Source organism: Prionailurus viverrinus, chromosome A3, assembly GCF_022837055.1.
Source record: "Prionailurus viverrinus isolate Anna chromosome A3, UM_Priviv_1.0, whole genome shotgun sequence".
Taxonomy (NCBI): Eukaryota; Metazoa; Chordata; class Mammalia; order Carnivora; family Felidae; genus Prionailurus; species Prionailurus viverrinus.
This window is the reverse complement of record NC_062563.1, coordinates 9,843,653-9,866,494: the sequence shown is the minus strand read 5'-3', so window position 1 is coordinate 9,866,494 and position 22,842 is coordinate 9,843,653. Positions and strand designations below refer to the sequence as shown.

The following is a 22,842-nucleotide window of genomic DNA, read 5'->3' as shown; positions in this document are numbered from 1 at the left end:
GCATATTCTCAACATTAATTCTATAACTGACCTACTTAATTAAACTTTATTTCTAATGGCTTTTCAATGGATTCTCTTGAGTTTTCTAGAAGAGTCTCTCATATAATTGTCCAATACTTTCACCTTATCATTTCCAATAATTGTACTTATGATTATTTTCAAGTCTGATTTTATTAGCCAGGTTGAAAAAAAAGTCTAATAATATTGGCAAAGGCAAAGGCTTCATTTATTTATCTGTCCTGCTTCTGGTTTTAATGGGACTGTTGTTACAGTCTTTAAAGCATGATCCAATCTATTGATTTGAGATAGAGATTCTTCTTGTGTTTCCGAAGTTTACCTGGACCTCAAGTTTATGAAGAATTTGTCATTGTTCATTCAGAAATTAGCCTTGAATTTTATCTACTGTCTTCAGATTAAGAGGATTAAGATTATGGTGGTTTTCTTGTTTATATTGGTATCTTAAATTTATTTTGAGCTCTAATAATGATGCTTTTAGGAAAACAATACTTTTCTTTTAAATACATCAATTTTTAAAATAAAATACGTACTGACTGTCTTGTACACTTCAGATCCTGTGTTGAGTGTCTGGGATACCCCAGTGAACAAAGTAGATGTGGTTCTTTCCCTAATGGATTGAATAATCTAGTTGGGGAAAACAGGAAAAACGGCGTGGCTTGAAGTTGGCTGTTTTCTTGGATGTGATTTTAGGCAGCCCACATTCATTTTAGACGAATAGAGCTCTCATTTTAAAATGAAAGACAGTGTGATCATAAGATGTAATGGAGGATTTGGTTTTAATGCACGTGGTTCTAGAATGAACTTGCCCTATGATGGAAAAGACCTATTAAAATTTAAATTAAATATTTTCAGAGATATATTTATAACTCTAGGAAAGGCAATGCAATTCAAAGTTCATTTCACTGATGTTTGAGGCTTGCCGATTCAATCAAGTTAGTATCCCCGTTTTGATGTTTTGGCTAACTCTGCTTATGATGCTGTTGGGAGTAGACATGTCTCAAAAAAAAAGAAAGAAAGAAAGAAAAAAAAGGTAGTTTTAGTGTTTTTAATGGAAGTGATTTTCTACTAAGAGATGGCTCTTATGCATAAACCCTGATATAATAGACACTGCTAGTTGTTTGTTGGTCTCTTCTTATGGTGCCAATAAAACTCTGATTTTCTTTGGGGAGGAAATATGTCCATTGAAAACATTCATATCCAAGACTCTTGCAGCTAGGATGGCAACTGGCCTAGTTTTATCTAATGAGATATAAATACCAGGGTTTCTGGGAGAGATTTTGCAAAAAGATTTAGACTGGACTGGCACTTTCTTTATGGCCTCTTGCCTCTGTTCTCTACCTGGGACACAGACGTGATGCCTGCAGCTTCAGCAGCCATGTTATGATCAAGAGGATAAAGCACGTACTCCAAAAATGAAGAAGCAAGGTGTAGACAAAGCCTTGATCCTGGCTGATAGACGCATACAGGTGGAGCCGCTCCCTCTGAATTTCTGTTACTATAAACAAATAGACCTACGTGTTGAGTATTTTGTTACCTGCCGTCACTTTTCTAAGAAATGCGCAGGCATTATTTAAAAATAAAAGCGAGACAGTTGCTGCCACAGGGTGGAACCAACTCTGTCAGAAACACTAACAAAGGTGACTGTGTAAACCCACGTATTTTCAAAGTACATATCCTTGGAAAATGGTTTGTCTGGGCTCGGGAGAACATTGGGACAGGATATTGGGAGTGTCCGGAATAGAAGGAGCCCTCGGTATCCATGCCATTATTCTAAAACAAACATTCACCTCTAGTGTTTAGTGCTTAGATGCTTTTCAGTTGCTGGCTCAAGACGAAGTGGCCGTGTTAACATGATGCTTCATACTTAGTGTTTCATGAATGGACTTGCATTGCTGATCGCACGGACGGTTCACCTGCAAGTCCTAATAACCCCAGCTTCAAAGGCTTATCCCACTGAAAAGGATATTCTATTCTAGTCTAGTCTAGTCTAGTCTAGTCTTTTATTGCTTTTATTATTTTATTTTACTTTTTGCAACTCAAATGATATAAATGCTCGGTGACCTGTAGACTTCTCTTGCTGCTGCTGGTTTTCGTCACACACACAAAAATAGGAGACCGTCGTGTATTGCAGATTTAAAACCTCACTTGTGCAAGGAGAAACTTTCTCTTAAAAGTTGACTGATATTAATTGTGATTTTATTATCGTTCAAGGAACACAAATGACATTTTAGTTTTTATTTTTTTAGAGAGAGAGCATGAGAGAGCGCGAGCAGGGGAGAGGGGCAGTGGGAGAGAGAATCTTAAGCAGGCTCCATGCTCAGTGCAGAAACTGATGCGGGACTTGAGCCAATGACTTGAGCCGAAATCAAGAGTCGGATGCTCAACCAACTGAGCCGCCCAGGTGCCCCAACACAAATGAGCTTTAAATGTTTGCCTTCAGCGTACCTCAGTGTGAGGAGGAGTGGGTTGTTTGGGATACCACCCTGGGGCCGGGTCTTGTAGAAATAAGGCTATGCGGCAGCTGGGTGGTTCAGTCTGTTGAGCGTCTGACTTTGGCTCAGGTCCTGATCTCATGGTTTGTGAGTTTGAGCCCCGCAATGGTTCTCTGCTGTCAGCATGGAACCCTCTTCAGATCCTCTGTCTTCCCCTGTCTCTATCCATCCCTCATTCTCTCTCTCAAAAATAAGTAAACATTGGGAGAAAAAAAAAAAGACATAAGGCTAAAATGAGGCAAAACTCAACAATCTACTTTAGGTAACAAAGGAAAACAAATCAAAGAAAGCATGAATGATTACTGTGTCTGCTTCATAGAATCCTTACTTGCCATTGGTTGTCAGGGTCGTGGAAATCAAACTTCTTAATTCTACTTTCCCATGAAGAGGAAAGACCAAGGTTTGCACAGTCCTTGGCTACATGGCCACTGTCTCCATGTAAATCAATAACATGCTTCTGGGACAGGGTGTGCACTGGCAAAAATTTCTTAGTGGAACATCTGTTTCAGCCAAATAAAGATGTTTCTTATAAACAAAATGTAACTATGGCCATGAGAATCTCCTTATCAATTCCTTAGCTTTCTATGGGCACAGGCAGGATAATTTTTAAGAGACAGATGAGAGAGATCCAGATGTTCTCTCCCCAGAATAGTGTCTTATAAAAATGTGTTTTCAGGCTGTTTGGATTATTAGCAAATCACAGCGGAACTGACGGTCTCTCAACTCATCGCGAGGGCCAGAACTTCAGGACGATGCTGGGGGTTTTGCAAGGCTGTTGGAAAGAACTGGGCCATGAAAATAAAAGTTTGCGAAGTAAGAAAGGGAACTCCTGTTTATTGGGCACCTGCTGTATTTAAGCGCTCTGCACAGTGCTTTCGTATATTTACCACGCAACAACACCGTGAGGAAGGTGCTGGGTCTGTCCTTTACTGATGGAGAAAGAGAGGCTCAAGGTCACGACTTACATAGCGGAGCCCACATCCATGAGCAGGAGAGTAAATTACGGAATCTACGCCCTTCCATGGAGCCGTGTTGGCTCAGGCTCATGGTAGACAGCAGAGCCTAGTTGGGGATATGCGGTTGGAAATGTTAACATGAAGTGTTAACAAATAAAAACAAATTTTAGTGTGCAATATGAGAATGCAGCCGTGGTTGACCGGCAAGTGAGAGCTAGGAGTCGTGAGTTTGTTGTGAGGCAGGGCGACCTGGGAAGGCCTCGCCTTTATGTGGGACATAAGTCCAGATGAATTCTAGGGAGGCTGAAAGCTATGAGTCTTGCAGGTGATAAGCATAAGGTGTGCTCGTTGCGTTGTTAGTAGCTCGTTTGACTACGGAAGGTTTTACGAAGGAAGCTTAAAGATAGACTTCAACAGGTCATAAATTTCAGGCTCTCTAGACTTTCATTCAGTAGGTCAGTTTTGCTCTTACCACGGTCAGTGGACTGTCCATCCCTCCTCCCACACCAGCTCGGGGTTCCTTGCTCTTATTTTCAGGGGTTCTGAAGTTCTCCAGGATAGTTCCTTTTTTTATTTTCTAAATCTTGGTGATAATTAGAAAAAAATCGTGAGCATATGATGGAAAACCAGCCCAATCGGTGTATACCTACTATCTTGTGATGGTCTTGTCACATGGAGGCTAGATAATAGCACAGCTGCTGAAACGCATCAAAATCTCCCAGTTGTTGCATTGAGGAAGGTTTTGGAAATTGAATCTGCACACAGCATCCAGTAGGCTGGACGTACCAGACTTCCCTTACAGAGTGAGCCTCCTACCCAGGTGAGCCGATCCCGTTACGAAACTTGCCAACGTGAAACCCTTCAGTATTGGACAGTAGAGCTATTTATTAACACCCAATGAAGAAATTATCAGCTCTGGAGGCAGATGCTGTTGGTGTCCCATTCACATCCGAATGTCACTTAGTGTTCTTGCGTGTGCCTAGGTATTCAGCTGCAGGTACGTCTGAGTCTTTCCCTAGGAGCTTCCTCTTGGCACCTGTGTGCTTGGGGCAGACCGGATGTGTTGGGGAGTTAATGTGAGAAGCAGCCATCCACCAATGACAAAGGGCGTTGGGGGATAAATAGCCCGTCTCGTCTACCTCCTGGGGGGTTAATTCTGTGGTTCCAGGGGCCCTGAGCTCTATTCGCCTATCACAGTAACCTGCTTATCAGTGTATGGTGTATTGGCCTCCCTTCCTTCTGTACCATCTCCCTACATTGCTTACCAGGGCTTACTAAGATCGCTTCCAAATCTTTGTCTCAGGTTTGCTTTTGAGAGAACCTAGCCTGATCCTGATCCCAAAGCATTTCATGACTACTTCCATTCCAACACAGTGCTCACATTATCTGTAACTGAACAAAACAGTTCTGCGGAGTTATTAATCTACGCCTCAGTATAACTGGCGTACAAGGATTACTCTTCGGCAGACTTTTGGTTCCGGTGATCCTGAACTAGAAATAAAAAATGTCCGCGATTAATACAATTTTAGACACACGCTTCTGACCACGGCTCTTCCTTGCGTTGGTATTATTGAAGTTGAAATACAGAAACAGATTAAGTAAACAACCCTGAGGTTACATCCCTCTTCTATTCAACCAAATATCAGAGATTTTGTTCCAGCCAAATAACATCATCTGTCACATTAAATTAATGCTGGGAATTTAAATTTTATTGGTTTTGTGGTTGTACTTGAATATCATTTGAAAATTTATTCTGGATTTGTAGTCATATCAAAGCTGTCAGTTTAAGGAGTTTCTCACTAGGTTTATGTTTATACGTATGAAATTAAATTATAATGAGAGTCCATGAGAATACATATATATATGTGTGTGTGTGTGTGTGTGTGTGTGTGGGTGTGTGTGTGTATACATATATATGTATGTTACATATGCATATATATATGTATGTGTATGTGTGTGTATATATATTTCCCTTACAAAGGAAACTACTCAAGCCTAAGGAAAAACTCCTTTAAGTGATTGGGAGCCACTGGAAGGTTTTGATCAACAAGGTGACCTCGTAAAAATGGTGTTTCAAGACAAATTAATGGAGGACGACTTTAAGCCGAACACAGCAGTGCCTGGATTATAGCAGAGACACAGTAGTATGATACATATAAAACTATAACTATCAATAATTATAAAATAATATTTATATTATTAATGATAATAACTTATATCAATAAATTTAATATAGATGATAATACTAATTTAAAAGTACAAATTAAAATGTAATAACTATTTACATATATATCTAATATGGGTTGCTGTAATTAGAAACTGGCGAGTCAGAGGAACTGTGTGACTCTTTCTACACGGGACATACGTGTATTAGTCCCACTTCCACCAAAGCAGAACTCTGAGATGAGAGTTCATGTAAAAGTGACTTATGAGGCATGGGCTCCCAGGAGGAACCAGTAAACGCGCGATTTCAGGCAAAGTTCCCAGAGGGTAGCTGAAGTCTGACCCCACAGAGGATCCGTGGGATAGAAGTTACACCTCCAAGTCGATCCCCATTTGAGCCAAGAGAGCTGGGCTTTCCGACCCCTGAACCAGCCAGTCATTGGCTCAGGGCTGTCGTGTGGGATGTACCTTCCAGAACATCCTGCTTTCCTTAGTCAGAGAGCAGTCTTCCAAAGAGGGTAGCAGGAGACGGTCTAAAAGCTAAAGCACCCATAATCCAGAAGGCATGTTCGCGGAGATGGTCAAAGGGGCCCGAGGGCATCTGTGTGGAGTGCGGACAGTGTCCACCACGAAAAACAAGGCCTCGAGGCGATCTGAGTGCTCTCCTCTGTGATCTGACAAATGGACGTCTCATTAGGAGAGAAAGGAATTTGGGAGGGGAGCTGGGCGGGGGGGGGGGATGATGACTCACAAGCACCCGAGTTTTAGGAAGCATGAAACACCCTGAAATTCCCTCCTTCACCACTGCTCTGCTCCAAGCCATCATTATTTCTCAGCTGGATCACAGCCTCGTCCAACTACGTGCCTCAATGTACCACATCCGTGTTGACACCTTCGTGCCAGTTATTCCCTCCGCGAGAGATGGGCTTTTCACCCTTGTCCACTCCTTCGACACACATCTCGCGTATTACCTGCTCTGTGAAGCTCATGCCAGGGTTACTCAGCACCTCTTTTGTCTTCTCACGGTCCTTGAATCTGACAGAGTTCGTAGCATTCCACACTATCTGCCTCTTTGTGTCCGTCTCTTCCGGAAAGTGGAGACATGTCTTCTTGTATCTGCTGTGCTCCTCGGTGATCAGGATTCTGCTTTCAACTGTGATCTTCAAACTTCATTAATGGCTACTCATGATAGGAATTACATTTTACACCGTGATTTACTACATATGCGCATAACACACACACACACACACACACACACACACACGAAACGAAAGTTTCATGGAACCAAATTTACGATGATAGAATGCCATTCACTCTGATGTTTTCTATTCCATTCTATTCTGTTTGTCATGAAACGTGTGCTGGCCAAAGTCCGCAGATCAATTTATCTCCTAATGAGTCATGATTCTCGGTTTATAAAGCTCTACTTAGCGTAAGCTGAAGAACTATTTGTTGATGTGAGTTGAAAAGCATTGGTTATTTTGAAGCGAACTTCAGACATCATGCAATTTGGTCTATAAATACTTTGGTATGAATTTCAAAAACATAAAAACTCTTCATTTTTTCACACTTAAAAATATAACATTTGCATCTAAGATATATGACAATGTCTTGAGATCATCGGGTATCTATCCAGCCGCAGTTCACGTCCCTCAATTGTTTCAAATAGTTTTTAAACACTGTATTGGATTAACATTTCTTTTCAATCTCTTTTTATCTATTAGTTATTCCTGCCTCTTTCTTTCCCCTTCATCATGACGTTTTAGGTCTTTTATAATGTGGCTTTGCTAGGTTATTTGAGTATATGAAAATCTAGACAAGACAAGAAAGCAAATGGGATGGATGAAATCCCTAAGTTTTAAGCATCGAGCTAGTGGCTTATGAGGTACAAGTGACAGTCTATGTTAAGAATAAACAATGACTAAGGAACAACCTTATGGGATGTAGGTGGAATTCATGAGACATGTTAAATATGCAGTGTAAGCTGGTAACTTACAAGAATGATAAAGGCAGAATAAGTGGGATATTCAGTGGGACCCATAAGAATCTTACAGGTAAATAGAGATGCAAAGCCCAAGTCAGAATGAATGATCATGACACTTCTGGGCTGACAGCTCTGTCATCCCTAAATCAGCCCCCACAGCAGACACCCAGTGTAGTCCTCTTCTGTCCTTGCCTGTGCCCCACTCAAGACACACAGATAAAACCCATCGCTGCTCGGCAGGGTAGTTGGCTAATGACAGCTGTGGACAGGCGGCATTGCTCGGAGAGAATGAGTCGTGTGTCACTGGTCCTAAGCATCTTCCATCTGTGGCCCCCTTGCTCAAACCACTGTTCCTTGCAACTCCTCTCTAGGGTTGGGGAGTAGGTGCTAACGAGAGTGGACGTATGAATGTTTCTAATTCCACAACTCAAGTCCTGGGATCCTTCCACTTGCTTGTGCTGTATCCAAAGTGTGTTAAACCGCCCTTCTCTTTCTCCTTGCTTCTTCTTTAAAAAAGTTTTTTTTAAAAAAAATATTTATTTTCGAGACAGAGACAGAGCGTGAGTGGGGGAGGGGCAGAGAGCCAGGGAGACACAGAATTTGAAGCAGGCTCCCAGCTGTCAACACCAAGCCTGATGCGGGGCTCGAACTCACGAACTGTGAGATCACGACCTGAGCTGAAGTCGGACGCTCAGCTGACTGAGCCACCCAGGTGTCCCTCTTCTTTTATGATCAAAAATTTTTTTCTTTATCTTTAAAACTTTTTTTATTTTAGAGAGAGAGAGCGCACGTGAGTGGGGGAGAGGACCAGAGGGAGAGAGAGAGAGAGAGAGAATGAGAATCTCAAGCAGACTCCATGCTCAACACAGAGCTCGGTGTGGGGCTCGAACCCACAATCCGGAGATCATGACCTGAACTGAAATTAAAACTCTGAGGCTCAACCAAGTGAGCCACCCAGGCGCCCTTCTTCCTTTATAATTTTAAACACTATTTTAAAGCCTTTAGTTTGGCCGGTTTGTGAGACTGAGCCCTGTGTTGGGCTCTGTGCTGATAGCACAGAGCCTGCTTGGGATTCTCTCTCCCTCTCTCTCTGCCCCTTCCCCACTCATGCTTGCTCTCTCTCAAAATAAGTAAATACACTTAAAAAAAAAAAGACTTCAGTTTTTCTGAGAAGTGTTAGGCTCATAGCAATATTGAAAGGAAGGTATGGAGATTTCCCACCCCCCTTGCCCCTGTGCATGCATAGCCTCCCCCACCATCAACATCTCCCACCAGCCTGGGGTATTTGTTATGGGCACACCACTTTCATCCAGAATTCATAGTCTACATTAGGGTTCACTTTTGGTGGTGTATATTCTGTGGGCTTAGATGCATGTATGACACCCCCTATCCGTCATTATTAGCGTCCTACGAAGTATTTTCACTGTCCCCCCAGTCCTCTGCTTATTCATCCATCTGCCCCCACTCCCCTTCCCCATTCTTGATAGGTGTTTAAACTGATTTGTTAGACTTGATTCAAGCATCTTCATTTGGTCTGTGAACCCTTCTGTGGTGTGACTTCTGGGATCTGGTAATGTGTTTGGGGGGCAACCATTGCATTAAAGTAATTTCCCACGCATCTCTGCAGCCTAATTTAAAGACGCTGCTTGTAACTCATTTTTAAGTCACCTAATGCTGGTTGCTGATCTAATTTCCTCCCCGCTCCCACGTCGGCATACTTTTTTTTTTTTTAAGTTTATTTATTGAGAGAGAGAGAGAGAGAGCGAGAGCGAGCGAGCTTGAGAGGGAGGGGCAGAGGGAGAGAGAGAGAGGGATAGAGAGAATCCCAAGCAAGCTCTGCAATGCACAGAGCCTGACCTGGGGCTGCACTGGATCAACCGTGAGATCATGACCGGAGCCAAAATCAAGGGTCTGGGGCTGAGCCCACGGAGCCACCCAGGCGCCCCCTCCCCCTACTTCCCTCCTGATAGAATCCTGGTGTTCAGACAGCCCCTCCTTCCCATTCAATCCGGGGCGAGGGAGGCCAGCTTTACACCTGATTGGTCTAAGGCATTCCCATTCAAATTCCGCTTGGCAGTGATTGGCTCATGCGTGACCACTCGATGTCGTTCTGGCCAATAAGTTGCGAAGGGAGGCCTGCTGGGGCGGGAGGGGAGGAGGTTTCTGTTAAAGGGTTCTTCAGTCCCAGGGAAGAGATGCTTCGCAGGCAAAGAAGTCCTATTTCTCTCTACGTTGGGCAAGGAGGTGACACGTGCCATTGAGTCACGTTTGTCCATAGCACCACTGGGATGCAAAGAAACGAGAGATGGACGCAGATCCGCCTTCTCTAATACAGACATCACTGAGCTACTGACTCAACCCACCCTGGGACCCACATTACCTCTTACCTTTTTGTTGATCAAACGTCTTCATTCTTGAAACGCTTCAGCGCAACTTTGCATTGCAAGTGAAAGCATCTTTAACGGAAACACCTCCCCAAAGCTATGGTTGGAATTAGTTACACTGGTCACTTCTTAATAAATGGTTGTGGCCTATCAGTACTAGAATCTTTGGGGGCGGTTTCTTAAAGCACACAGTCTGGGCCCCCCCCTGCAAACAAATTTGAGTGGGGCATCTGCGTTCTTACGCACACACAAAGGCATTGGAAATAATACCATCAGCTTGATGAGATTTTGTAAAGAAAAATTATCCAGGGGCACCTGGGTGGCGTCCGGCTCACAGTCCGAAAGTTCGAGCCCCAGTCCCTGAGTTCGAGCCCCGTGTCGGGCTCTGTGCTGGCAGCTCCGAGCCTGGAGCCTGCTTCAGATTCTGTGTCTCCCTCTCTCTCTGCCCCTTCCCCTGCTCATGCTCTGTCTCTCTCTGTCTCAAAAATAAATAAAAACAGTAAACAAAATTAAAAAAAAAAAAAAGAAAAATTATCCCAAACTTGCCAATAAAGCTAAGGATGACTGTGTTTTTCCTTTGTTCTGTTTTACTGTGAATGTTGAACAGACTCACGCAAGGGTTATTTAATATCTAGGAGAATGCATCTGTGTTCAATTTGCTATTTGCTATCTGGTTAAAGTCAGATAATGTAAGTTATATGTTAACTTGTAGATTTCTGGGGGGGGGGGGGAGAAATAACCCCCAATGGTTACTATTGAGTGATTCTGCAGGACGTTGCCTGCTTTTGAATCTCTTAACAAATTCATTTCAGCTTCCTTTTGTCCAACTTCTAAATTTGCGTTCTGACTTCTGCTTTGAGTCTCCCTTGCCATCATATTGGTTCCCTCATTTATTAATGAGTTGAATAAACATTTTGACACAAATTCATTCTATGTTTGTGCATGAGCCATGCTTTCAACTTTTTGAAGATTAGAATTTAATAGGATTCTTAGCCCTTTTGTTCATTTTTCCCCTCTGGAGGAGGTGTGACATGATTCCTTATTACCATTAACAGTTGCTTATCTTGATACCTGTGGGAAAAAGGTGAGGAAAGGACTCAATTTTTCCATTTGTGCAACTGGCTGTTTGTATGTTTCTAAATTAGACGCTACGGAGGCTATTGTTCTCACCTTTGGCCACTGTCCTTGGTGACCCTAAGTGATGTTTCAAATGCATTTTGGTGCTGAGCTAATTTCCTGTTTTTAGGGACAACACGATGGCTCTATTCTCTGGAATACACGTAGAGCATCTAGGGCAAGTGCGACCCAAGTTTTAATTAGCTACCATTTAAAATCTGATTGCCAGAATCAGATGATGCCAGTTTGCACAATCATTTGGAGCAAGTGTCTTTGGAGGCAGGTTGCCTGGGGGTTTGAATCCCAGTCTTGCTGTGCTGAGCATTCCATGGCCTTGGGCAGGTTCATTGAAATTATTTTTTCTTTCATATGAAAAGGGAGATAACAAGCAGCCACTTCAGAACGTAGTTTTTTAAGCAAGAGGGAGGAAGTTGAACGGGGTAACTTGGAGCTCACCTCTGAGACCGACATTTAGGCCTGTGGTTTTTGCAAGTTGCCTAATGTCTTTGAACACCGTTTCTTCATTCAAGGCAGTTCCTGTCTTGTGAATTGCAGTGAGTTGCCAGCTTCCTTAAACCTAGTCCTTTGGTAGAGCATTCACATATTTTGTTGTATCTCCACTTCATCGTGCACACTTATCACAAATTTTGTCATATTTAGGTACTGCTTATACCTACATGATACTGCTTATATCATCTACTTAATACTTTCATTTAATTAATTTCCTTAACCAAGTATTTGCCGACCATTTACTTGTCTAGGCACTGTTGAAGTTTGGGGACAAAACCCTGTGCCTCCGCAGAGCTCCTGTGTCACATTTCTCTTCAAGAGACGAGCTCGCTCCCGTTCCAGAGGACGGATGTCATATGTTCTCACTCCTATGTGGATCCTGAGAAACTTAACAGAGGCCATTGGGGAAAGGAAGGGGAAAAAATAGTTACAGAGAGGGAAGGAGGCAAACCATCAGGGACTCTTAAATACAGAAAACAAACTGAGGATTGATGGAGGGGGGGTGGGGAAGAGGGGAGAGTGGGTGATGGGCATGGAGGAGGGCACTTGTTGGGATGAGCACTGGGTGTTGTGTGTAAGTGATGAACCACGGGAATCTCCCCCCCCAAAACCAAGAGCGCACTTCACACACTGTATGTTAGCCAACTTGACAAGAAATTATATTGAAAAAATAATATAATGAAACTATTCTATGCATTTTGACTAAAAGCACTCAAATGAAAAAAAAAGATACCAAAGACACTCGCTGTCAATTGAAAACCAATATAACCTGAAAAAAAAGGTCATTAAAAAAATGAAAGTCGTAAAAGCAAAACAACGTTGGCCTCACAGAGTCCGGCTAGATAGCTTTGCCCTTTCTTTGTTTAAAAGGGAGATTTTCAACTGTTAGGGGTGCTTTGGACTGACTGGTAGCACACTGAGGCCTTCTCCTTGGCATAACTGGGAAAATCAGTAAAGACCCAGAAAAGAGAGAGCTTTTCTCCATGTGCGATTCGGTGTCGTTTAATTCTGTTGTCTTCATTTATCAACAGGTTCCTCCACTGGAGATGCCACTCAGATCTGACCCAGTAATGCGCTTAGCACAGTTCCTGGCACAGGGAAAATGCTCATCGGAGGTACTTTTGGCTACAGTAATACTCACTATCAAATAGCACACGTTCTGCTGTGCACCTTCATGGATAGGAAAGGTCTGGCGCTCCTCGGCAGGCATTATAATTACTCATAGATTTCATGTCTGTTTCACGAGGCTGCTATTTCACTATTCCCTCTTAGACTATGCCTTCAGAGCTCAGGGAGCTCCTGGCGTCTTGTCTTTGTATCATTTGGCTTCTAGTACTCAAAGCCACATCCTGTTATGTTTGGTTGCTAGGTGGAGAAATGTTATCATGGGCTTCAGCAATAATTTATCCACAGAGCTCAAGGAGTTGTCATGTTCTCCTGACAGTGAGCTGTAGCACTTTATCAGCTCGCCTGTAAATCAGGCATGTGTGGGTGCGGATGCCAGGACTGTTTGATCTCTCTCAGACACTGTAATAATCTGCTTTTGTCTGATTGATTCCTTCACATCACCACGCACGTTGCAACAGAGTGGAGTGCCCTCTGTTTATCTCGGCTGGTCATCTGCGGGAGGCCAACAGGGCAGAAAATGCTCTTCGTGCCGAGACGTAAGAGTTTTTGGAATTAGGGCCTTTCCATCATACCCCTGAGCTGGTTTCGTTCAATAAATCAATGATAGCAGAATTGAATGCACCATAAATACCTCAAACCATATCTCTTACAAGAATGTAAGAGTAATTCATAGAAACAGGAAAGGTAACTTTGTGGGGAAGAATTACGACCCCTACAAGCCACGGACATTCAGGGCTTTTTATTGCCTGTGTTCACAACTCGCCCTTTGAACTTTGGGGGAAGGAGAACACACACTCCTGGCTGGCGTTGGCTTCCGGAGAGTGCAGGGGGTAGAGACGAGTAGATCGAAGCCTGTCGAGACTGATCACTGCTTTTGAATCTAAAAATGAGTTTTTCTCCAGTTCTGTCGGCTTCTGTTACGTACGGTCCTCTTTATCAAAGGGTGCGTCGCATCTTCATAATGGAGTGAATTGGGCTCTGCCGTTTGATGGCTGGGAGTCACTCTCTGCCACCCCCACGCCAGGACCACCATCGTGTGACGTTTGCTCGCCTTTCTGATGCTTAAAACGTCTCCCTATCCGGCAAGCCTGATCCCTGTTTCCTGGGCTCCTAATTACTGACAGGTAGTTTGGGGCACATTTTGGCATCCCCGGCCCCCAGGAGTCGGGCAGAAACCCGTGAGCTGATTACTGCCTTGGCATAGCAGCCGCTCGCTGTGCCGTGACCCAGGAGCAGTAGCATGTGTCCGGGCTGCCCTCGTTGAAAGCCGAGGTCAAGCTGTATTGTAGATGTGATTGACTGAATCCCACCGGAGAGGATTCTGACGCGGCGTCCCTCTCTTGGATGGCGGCAAGATGAAATTACATAAAGAAGCCTTTCAGCTCAGAAATGAATGTAGCTCTGGGAGGGAAAAAAAAAAGGACAGCTTGAGTGGGCTGTGTTACGCACAGCCAGAAAGTTGTGCTTATTTTCATAATGGCAGTCCAAATAATATTAATGATTATTTGTTCCATTTCTATTGGGTGGTCAGGCATATTTTATAGGCACCAGATACACGTATTAGAAGCAGTAAACGTCATGTTTAGGAGTAGGCAAACCGCACCCAGGGGCCAAATCCAGCCTGCCACCTGTTTTTGTCAATAAAGTTTTATTGGAATACAGCCACGTCTATTTATTTACAAGTTGTCTATGACTGCTTTCTGCTACCACAGCAGAGTTGAGCAGTTGTGATAGAGACCATCTGGGCTGCAAAGCGGAAAATATTAACTATCTGATGGTCCCTTACCGGAAACATCTGCCAGCCCTGGGGTTAGAGGGTTTTGCCTGGAGCCAGACTGCCTATTCAGATCCTGGCTTCACCACTCACCAGTTCTGTGACCTTGGGCAAGTTACATAACCTCTTTGACCTTTAGCTCCCTCACGTGTAAAATGAGAATTGTAATAATATTTATTTTATCAAATTGATGGTGGTCTGATGTTCACATTAGCTACAACAGCTGGGTAACAATATTCCTCCGGAATGACTTCTTGTCTGTCCCTTTATGTCCGCGCTGAGGCTGGCCTTTCACTGCTGATGTCTTGCGTGTGCTGTCCCCGTACGTTCGCATGTATGAATTTACAGGAGTAGATATGCATGGCCCAGAACTTCGGAAAAAGACCAGGGCAGAGTTACAGGCTTCTCAAGCAGTGATGCTTTACAAGTACTTCAAATATGTTCCCAGAGTCGGGAGATTTATTCTGAGATCTGCACAAAAGTGAGTTGATCTGGCTGTTGGAATCAGAATGACGGTGGCCTCAGTGGTATCACAGGATGATCTACAACACGTTTGAGAGTGTGTGTTCGCTCTTCATAGTTTTAAAAGGACTTAGGTGCAGCTTAAACACAATGAAGGCTGAATCCACTCTGTGAAACCTTGACTCCCGGAGACCGGATCTTGAAAGCCGTGTTGCTGTATTCTCCCGCTGGGGCCAGCAAACTTTGCATGTAAAGGGCCAGAGAATATATGTCCCAGCCCTGCTTCTATTCGACTCTCTCCCTGTAGCATGCAAATGGACACAAATGGGCATAGAGATGTTCCAATCCAACTTTACTTACAGAATAGGTGGTGGGCCATGGGCCCATAGTTTGCCAACTTTGCTTTGCCTCTTTATTGTAAGAAGGCTCAGAGTCAGTCCTTGTTTTCAGTTTCTTATGGGAATTAGCTTATTAATTCTAACAAGGATCTTACACGGTAGGTATGTTGATAGCTTTATCACGCATCTTTACTAACGAGGAAGTTGAGGGACAGGGAAATTAAGTAATTTTGCCAAGGTCACACTGCTAATAAGCTGTAGGAAGAGGGTGTGAACCCAGCCCATCTGGCTCTGGGTTCAGTACATTAAGCCATTATCTCTACTGACTCCTTTAGTCTTGGTGGAATTCGTGCTTTTCTTGGTAAGAAAACCAGTCCAGCCTTTTGATGTCTTTATGCACCTATTAAAGACTCCTTTACCAAAAATGGTATTTTTGACTTCTCAAAGTGTCCCTTGCTGGGTCAGTAACCAAAGAAGGGGACACCCTGTCTTTATGGATGTTAACAGTTTGGGGGTCACGTCATGGGCACATGACCAGCTCGGAGCCACAGGATCCTGCACTCAGGAGCGGGGGGTGGGGGGGGGTGCGGAACCTATGTTTGGGGTTGAATGTTCTTGGTTGCCACCTTGAAATCATTCATTAATTTTATCTTAAAATTTTTGTTTTGTAAGTCCGATGGGACATCATTTGTGCCAGGGACTTGGGGCCTTAGCTCACACTACATCCTCCCTTCCGCTGCCTGCCTGGCTCCCTGGGTTCTCCCAGCCTACTTCCCCATGCTGCCCAGGGACAGCTGCTGCCCTTGGCTCTGATCCCCATGCTCAAGGGAGTGCCAAGAAGCAAATCAGAAACCACCCTGACAAATGGAAAGACGGACTAGGGAAGAAAGGAAGAAAGGAAACATTTTCCCCCCCTTTGTGTACAAGGGGCCCTGCATTTTCATTTTGCACTTGGCTTTACCAGTTGTGTAGCTGGTCCTGGCTGTCAACAGTAGCATCACCTGGGAGAATCTCAGACCCCACCCCAGACCTGCTGACTCAGAATCTGCATTTTTACAAGACCCCCGGATGACTCCTGTCCATTCAAGTCTGAGAGGCTCGGCCATCATTGGATGGCCTCCAAACGTGCCGATCATCTGAATGTCTGAAAAAGCATCCCAGGTGATTCTGAGGCTCAGCCAGCAATGGGGTCATTGCCTCGTGTGCATATTTCCCAGCCTTACCTGATCAGAATCACCTGGGGCAAGTTTTTAAAAGCAGAAGCGCCCAGGCTCCATTCTCTATTTATGACAGTCTCCAAAGGAGGGCCTTTGGGAATATATATTTTTAACGAGCACTCTGGCTGACCCTTCCTACCCGGTAAGTTTGGGAAACTCTTTAGAACTGATGCACTAGGACCTGGAAGCATCCCCCAGATGCCTAACTTGTATCTATATCTGTCACTTTACCCGTGGGCCCTGGCTTAACCTCGCGTGTAATTTATAAGCATTTTAACTAGCGCTGCTTTATCTCAAGCGTCTGTGTGTTTGCAGGTAGCAGTTAAGAGCCATTTCACCGTGGGTTACGGTGGATTACAATGAAAAGGCGAATGTGTGTGTTTTGACACCCAGGCCTGGTATTGTAAAGATATCGACACAGAGCAGGACAGCCCGGCCCCTGGGGGTTAGTTCTTCGGTCAACCTCTGTCAACATTAAGAGGAGAGAAGGGAGGAGAAAGGGCAGTGCCTCCATTCAATGGTTCTGTGCGCACGCACAGAGGCTTCTTAAAGACAGTTGTGTGGCGCGGGGGCTGGGAAGGTCAGCAGAGTACCAGACAGTGTCAGGGGTGACCAAGAACGGCAGGGCCTCATCCGGTACAAAGCACAGGGTATTGGGATCTGGGGTATGGGCGCGGTGTCTGCCGCTGTCCCCCACAACAGGCATGGAAAGGTGGAAAGAAGCTGGTCCTTCTTACGGGAGAGGCACTGGGCAGTCGCCACTCAAAGCCCCGCTAAGGGAGCTCGAACTTTTCTGTCCCCTACACAGCCTGTGGAAGAGCCATAGCCCCAAACGGACAGGAGCTTTAAAGCAGGAGTTTCAGGCTCCAAAGCTTCCAGGGGTCAAGGCAGGCCAGCTGGTGTCCCGTAGCCTCTGAATGGGACAGGCCTGCAGCTCAAGCCAGCGGCTGCCGTGTGGGATGTGGGTTCAGCCTTCCCCGAGATCCTGGTTTCTTTTCTTATTTTTGTTTTTTTGTTTTTTGTTTTGTTTTGTTTTGAGACACCGAAGCCTGGATTTTCATGTTAAATTTCTTTATGAAAATAATGACAAGGAGGGGCGCCTGGGTGGCTCGGCAGTTAAGCGCCATGCTGTCTCTTTGCCCCCAGATGTTTTCCCCATCCTTCCCTGCATTGCGCTAAATGCTGAGGGTTCACCCCTGCTCGTGTAAGGATTTGCTATCTAGTGGGCCTCTTGCCTTGCGGGCTAGTGTTTTTTCCTTTTATTTTAGGCAAGCTTCAGAGCCTCTTGTGTTATCTACTACTGTACAACAGATTACCACTACATTGAACAGCTTAAAACAACACGCGGTTATCTCGGAGTTTCTGTGAGTCAGGAACCTGGGTGCAGCTTCGTTGGTTTGTCATGAGGTTGTAATACGGGTGTCAGGGCTGAAGTCTTACCTGAAGGCTTAGTTGGGCAGGACCCATTTCCAAACTCGCTCGTATGATCCTTGGCAGAATTCAGTTCCTTTAGGGTTGTGACACTGAGGTCTCTCTTCTTTGTTGGCTGGAGGCTGCCTTAGTTTCTTGCCACGTGGGCCTCTCCAAAATGGCCGCTTACTTTATCGCCTTCATCAAGGCAGGGGGAGTTTGCTCTCAAGAAGGAAGTTGGAGTCTTTAAGTAATGGAATCACAGAGGTTAGTCACTTCTCTTCAGTGCTTCCATATTCTCCTGCTAGAAGCAAGTTACTTCATGGAGGGAATTACACAGCCCATGAGTAGCGGGAAGTAGGGCCATCTTGGAGGTGGCCTGCCACACCTTTCTGTCTCAGTTTTCTTATTCACAAAATGAGAGAAATGACAAGACCTAGTTCACGAGGGTCGAATTAAATGAGGCAGTTTCTCGTGCAGTCCTTTGCCACGTGCCTGGCACACAGGAAGTGCTGAAAAATGTTGGTTTTCTGTTCTTATCGGTCTTTTTAGCACCCTGCTGATTCGTATTGCTGTTGTTAATGACAAGCATTAAACAAATGGAGAGCTCAATAAGTAGAGATATGTACCTGAGATGATGCCAAATATGTTACGTAAAACTCCTAATGTAACCTTACTAATAACGATGTGAGGTTGGTGCTAATTTATGAATTTCACCATTTCTATAATTGACCAAACGAGTTTTCAGAAAAAACAAACTCAGACTATTTTCCAAGATCATACTCTTTATAAACAGCTAAGGATGATTTAGGGATTTCTCTACCATTGTGTGTCTACATGTATCTAATCTGGACATTTTCTAACACTCTTGTAGGTATTCATCTCCCCACCTAGGAGTCCTTGACATAGGCAATCAGGTCCAAGGAGTAGTTTTATCAAGGAATGACTGTATTATACTAATGACTATTGGGTAATGAATGCTCTGCTGTCTTGTAAGGGGAAAGACATTGTGTGGGCTTATTTTTTAAACAAATGTGTAAATTCTCCATTTGCTTTGTTTTCTCACTTTATGCAGGGCACCTATTATGTGAGAGGCACCCATAGTATGAGACCCTAAGGCTGTGGGGATAAATAAAGCTTTGTCCTTACCCTCCATGAGTATCTAGTCTTATGACCATGATGTCTGCTGCCTGTCATTCTGTCTGAGCCAGAGGGACCTAGTTGTCCCCAATGTCAGTTGTTCCCTTGCCCTGCTAGTAATGGGATCCTTGATTTCATCTGGGAACATGGCAGTCTAGCTAGAGACTACATCTCCCAGCCTCCTTTGCACTGGGCATTGGCCAAGAGTGAGCAGAAGTGGTAATCAAACCTTTAAAGAGTGGGGGCATTTCCTCTGGTTTTCTTCCCCTTCCTGCTGGTTGAGATGTGGAAGGAAGTGGTGGGAATTGGATCAGCCATCTTAGCCGGTGAGAAGTTGTGGGTCGAGAAAGACAAAATACAGGAGACTGTGTTCCTACCACGGAGCGACCATATCCGGCCTCATGCTGGTGCTTGGGCTGTTTCATGGAAAAAAAAAAAACAAAAACAACAAACCTTTTTTTTTTCTTTATGTTATTATTATTTTTGTCTTTGTTATGTCAGCCAGACCAGTTTCCCAATTTACAAAGTGCCTAAATTCCGTGCCTGGCAATGTTGTGTTTCACTTTTTGGTCTTTAAAGGCATCCTAACGGCATCAAATTGCTTAACTTATGCCATATACTCAGGACAGTGTTTGAAACATAGTAAATTCATGACAAATGAAGCAATGATTATTATTATTTACCATCGCTAGTAGGAATAGAACCACTGTAGTTCAAGGGAGACTTCGATGTCACAGATAAAGAGCTTTGAGAAAAGGTTCAGTTGACCCGCAAGACTGTAAACTTTCTAACAGCAAAGATGCTTTACTTAAGTCTGTGTCCTTAGCACATAGCCTAGTGATGGGAAAACACAGGCATACAGTAAGTATTTGCTGAATAAAGGGTTGAAAAAATAACCTATATTCAAGTCTAGGTTGCAGTATGTCCTTAAGCGAGTTACTTAACATCTCTGGGCCTCATTCATCTTTGAAACTCTAAACCAGGTGACTTAAAAGATTACTGCTTGCTCTAATATTTGGTGATTTTCTGATCTTTTAAGCAATCATAGAGGTTACTTTCTTTCTTAACAAATCTGCTAGACACAGAGATACCTGGGTAGGCAGGTATGTAGAGGATGAAGTGGCCTATATCTGGGTTTCGACCACTTGGATTTCCATAGCCGCTTGTTACCTATGTGGCCTCAAGCAAACTGACTCCTTTAGGAGTTCTGTATTCCTCATTCGCGAAATGGGACAGTATGTACAAGAGGCCTCTGTTGCTTTTACCTGCCCCATACATCCTGTCCCCTTCAGCTGGTGACAAAGTCCGTTTTCTCCTGGAACGGCTCTTCCCTCTTCTCTCTGTGGTTTGGCTGGGACGGACGCCATCCCTGTTCCAGGGCCCTTGGGGCCTGGGGGGATGAGGTCATCAGCTCCCCCCCTGGTCACTGTGATGTGTTGTTATCACCTGCATCCAGGCCTGACCAATCTAGGGTTCTGTCTTCCTTCATCTCAGTGACCGGTTTAGAGGTGTGTGTACGCGAACCGAGCTGGGACAGCGGGATACGACTCTGGCACTTTCATCCCGATGTTGAAAAGAAAGGAGACCCATCTTCCCACTGAACCTGAAGCGGATGGGCCTTCTGTAACCCAAGACCTGCTGGGAGCACCAAGTGGACGGAGCGTGGCCAAGAGGGCAGCCAGTATTGCCGAAGGCTGATCGAGAGGCGGACGGAGTCTTCACCCTGTTTGGGATTCTCCGTCCATCCCTGCCTGAAGCCTGTGGTATGTGGGGACTTTCCAGTTTTTTAAACCAGTAATTTCTCTTTGAAAGTCATTCTTAAAGCATTTCCTTAAGTTTTCTTTTCAGTAATCCAGTTTAAATTGAAGTTCAGTCCCTTAAATCTGACCAAAAAAAAAAAAAAAAAAAAAAAAAAGAATCCTTACTGATAGAGTAATAGTTATACTTTGGGATTGAAGTTTTGGGGAAAATTAAATGAGACAATCCATATGAAGTGCTGGGCCAACAGGTGCCTGGTTAATGCTAGATACTCTAGTGATGGCATCGGGGAGGCAGGAAGAGGTCAGGGGTGACGGCATGGCTTCTGGAACCATATGATAATAACGCCAAGTCCCCTTGCCATCATGCAGGGGCCCTCCCCTCCGTGCTTTCGTCTCTCCTCCTGTAAAATCGAGATGAAACTGATATATGTATCGTGTTAAAGGGGTGAATGTGTGTGACAGCATGGCCTGTGTCTGGTATTCAGTTAACGGAAGCTGTCATTTCCTGTCATTTGTCCTATTACATCAGGTAATAAATTCCTAGGTTGCAAACTCTGTTGTAATGGGAATCTTACTTGTTATTTTTATCTTTATTATTTTTTAAAGTTTATTTATTTTGAGAGAGACAGAGAGTGAGTACATGCACAAGTTGGGGGGGGGGGTTATTGAGAGAGGGAGAGAGAGAACTCCCAGCAGGCTCTACGCTGTCCGGGCAGAGCCCAATGAAGGGCTTGAACCCGCGAACTGTGAGATCATGACCTGAGCCAAAACCAAAAGTCTGGTGCTTAACTGACTGAGCTCCCCAGGTGCCCCTATTTTTATTTTTAAAAATTATATATATACATATATACACACACACACACACATACACACACAGAGTGTGTGTGAGTGGGGGAAAGGGGAAGAGTGAGAGAAAGAATCTTAAGCAGGCTCCATGCTCGGTACGGAGCCTGATGCGGGGCTCAATCCCACGAACTGTGACATCATGACCTGAGCCGAAATCAAGAGTCAGACGCTCAACTGACTGAGGTACCCAGGCGTCCCAGGAATCTTATTTTTTTAAAAATTCCCTTCATCTCCAGGTCCCAGCCCTGTATTTGGCACACGGTAAAGTAAGACTGAAGTTTGTCATATGAATCATCTTTTTTAAAAAATCAAATCCTGTTTGACTCAGTACATATCACCTCCTGAATGGATGTCCGGAATTCAACCTATTCTCCATTTGACCTATTCTCTACTAATTTGTTTGCGACCCATTGTCACTGAGTGCCCACTGGGGGCCAGGACTTTGGGCACTGGTGTTAAAGCAGGGAACAAGACAAGGGGCCCACCTTTTGGGGCTCAGATTCTAGTAAGACAAATACAAGTGATAAACTAATGAATATATACTCTAATAGCAGGAAGGGGAGAGAACTCCCAGGCACATAAAGCAAGGTGAAGAATAGGAAGTGAGTATCTCTATAGATTGGGTTCAATGCCATTTAAAATCCTGCAGTTGAGGGGCACCTGAGTGGCTCAGTCTGTTAAGCATCAGACTTTGGCTCAGATCATGATCTCACAGTTCGTGAGTTCGAGTCCCATGTCGGGCTCTGTGCTGACAGCTCACAGCCTGGCACCTGCTTTGGATTCTGTGTCTCCCTCTCCCTTAGCCCCTTCCCTGCTTCCACTTTGTTTCTCTCTCTCTCTCTCTTTCAAAAATAAATAAACATTAAAAAAATTAAAAAAAAATAAAATCCTGCAGTTGATTTTCTTATCAGTAATCACGGCACATCAGTTATCAAAACTTTCTGTGACTCCCAATTGCTTTTGAGAAATGCGTTGCATGAATCTGGAACCTCGATGTAGCCTCTACTGATTTCTCTTTGCTTCAGTGCTGCTGGTCTTTGAAGTCTTAAAAAAAAAAAAATCCGTCTCCATGCTGCCTGCCTCAGGGCCTTTGTGCATGCTACTTTGCTCTCACAAACATTCCTTTCTCTCCCTTGACCACCCA

General features: G+C 44.3%; 1 long non-coding RNA gene across 2 annotated transcripts in view; it reads left to right on the top strand.

Annotated features, from left to right (window-relative positions):
* The window catches only part of LOC125161497 (uncharacterized), a 193,463-nt gene that overhangs the window by 5,021 nt on the left and 165,600 nt on the right, over window positions 1-22,842 (top strand). For both annotated transcript variants that reach the window (XR_007150640.1, XR_007150639.1), the window contains exons 2-3: window positions 12,655-12,738; window positions 20,587-20,855. This is a non-coding gene — a long non-coding RNA (uncharacterized LOC125161497). The remainder of the gene's footprint in view (window positions 1-12,654; window positions 12,739-20,586; window positions 20,856-22,842) is intronic.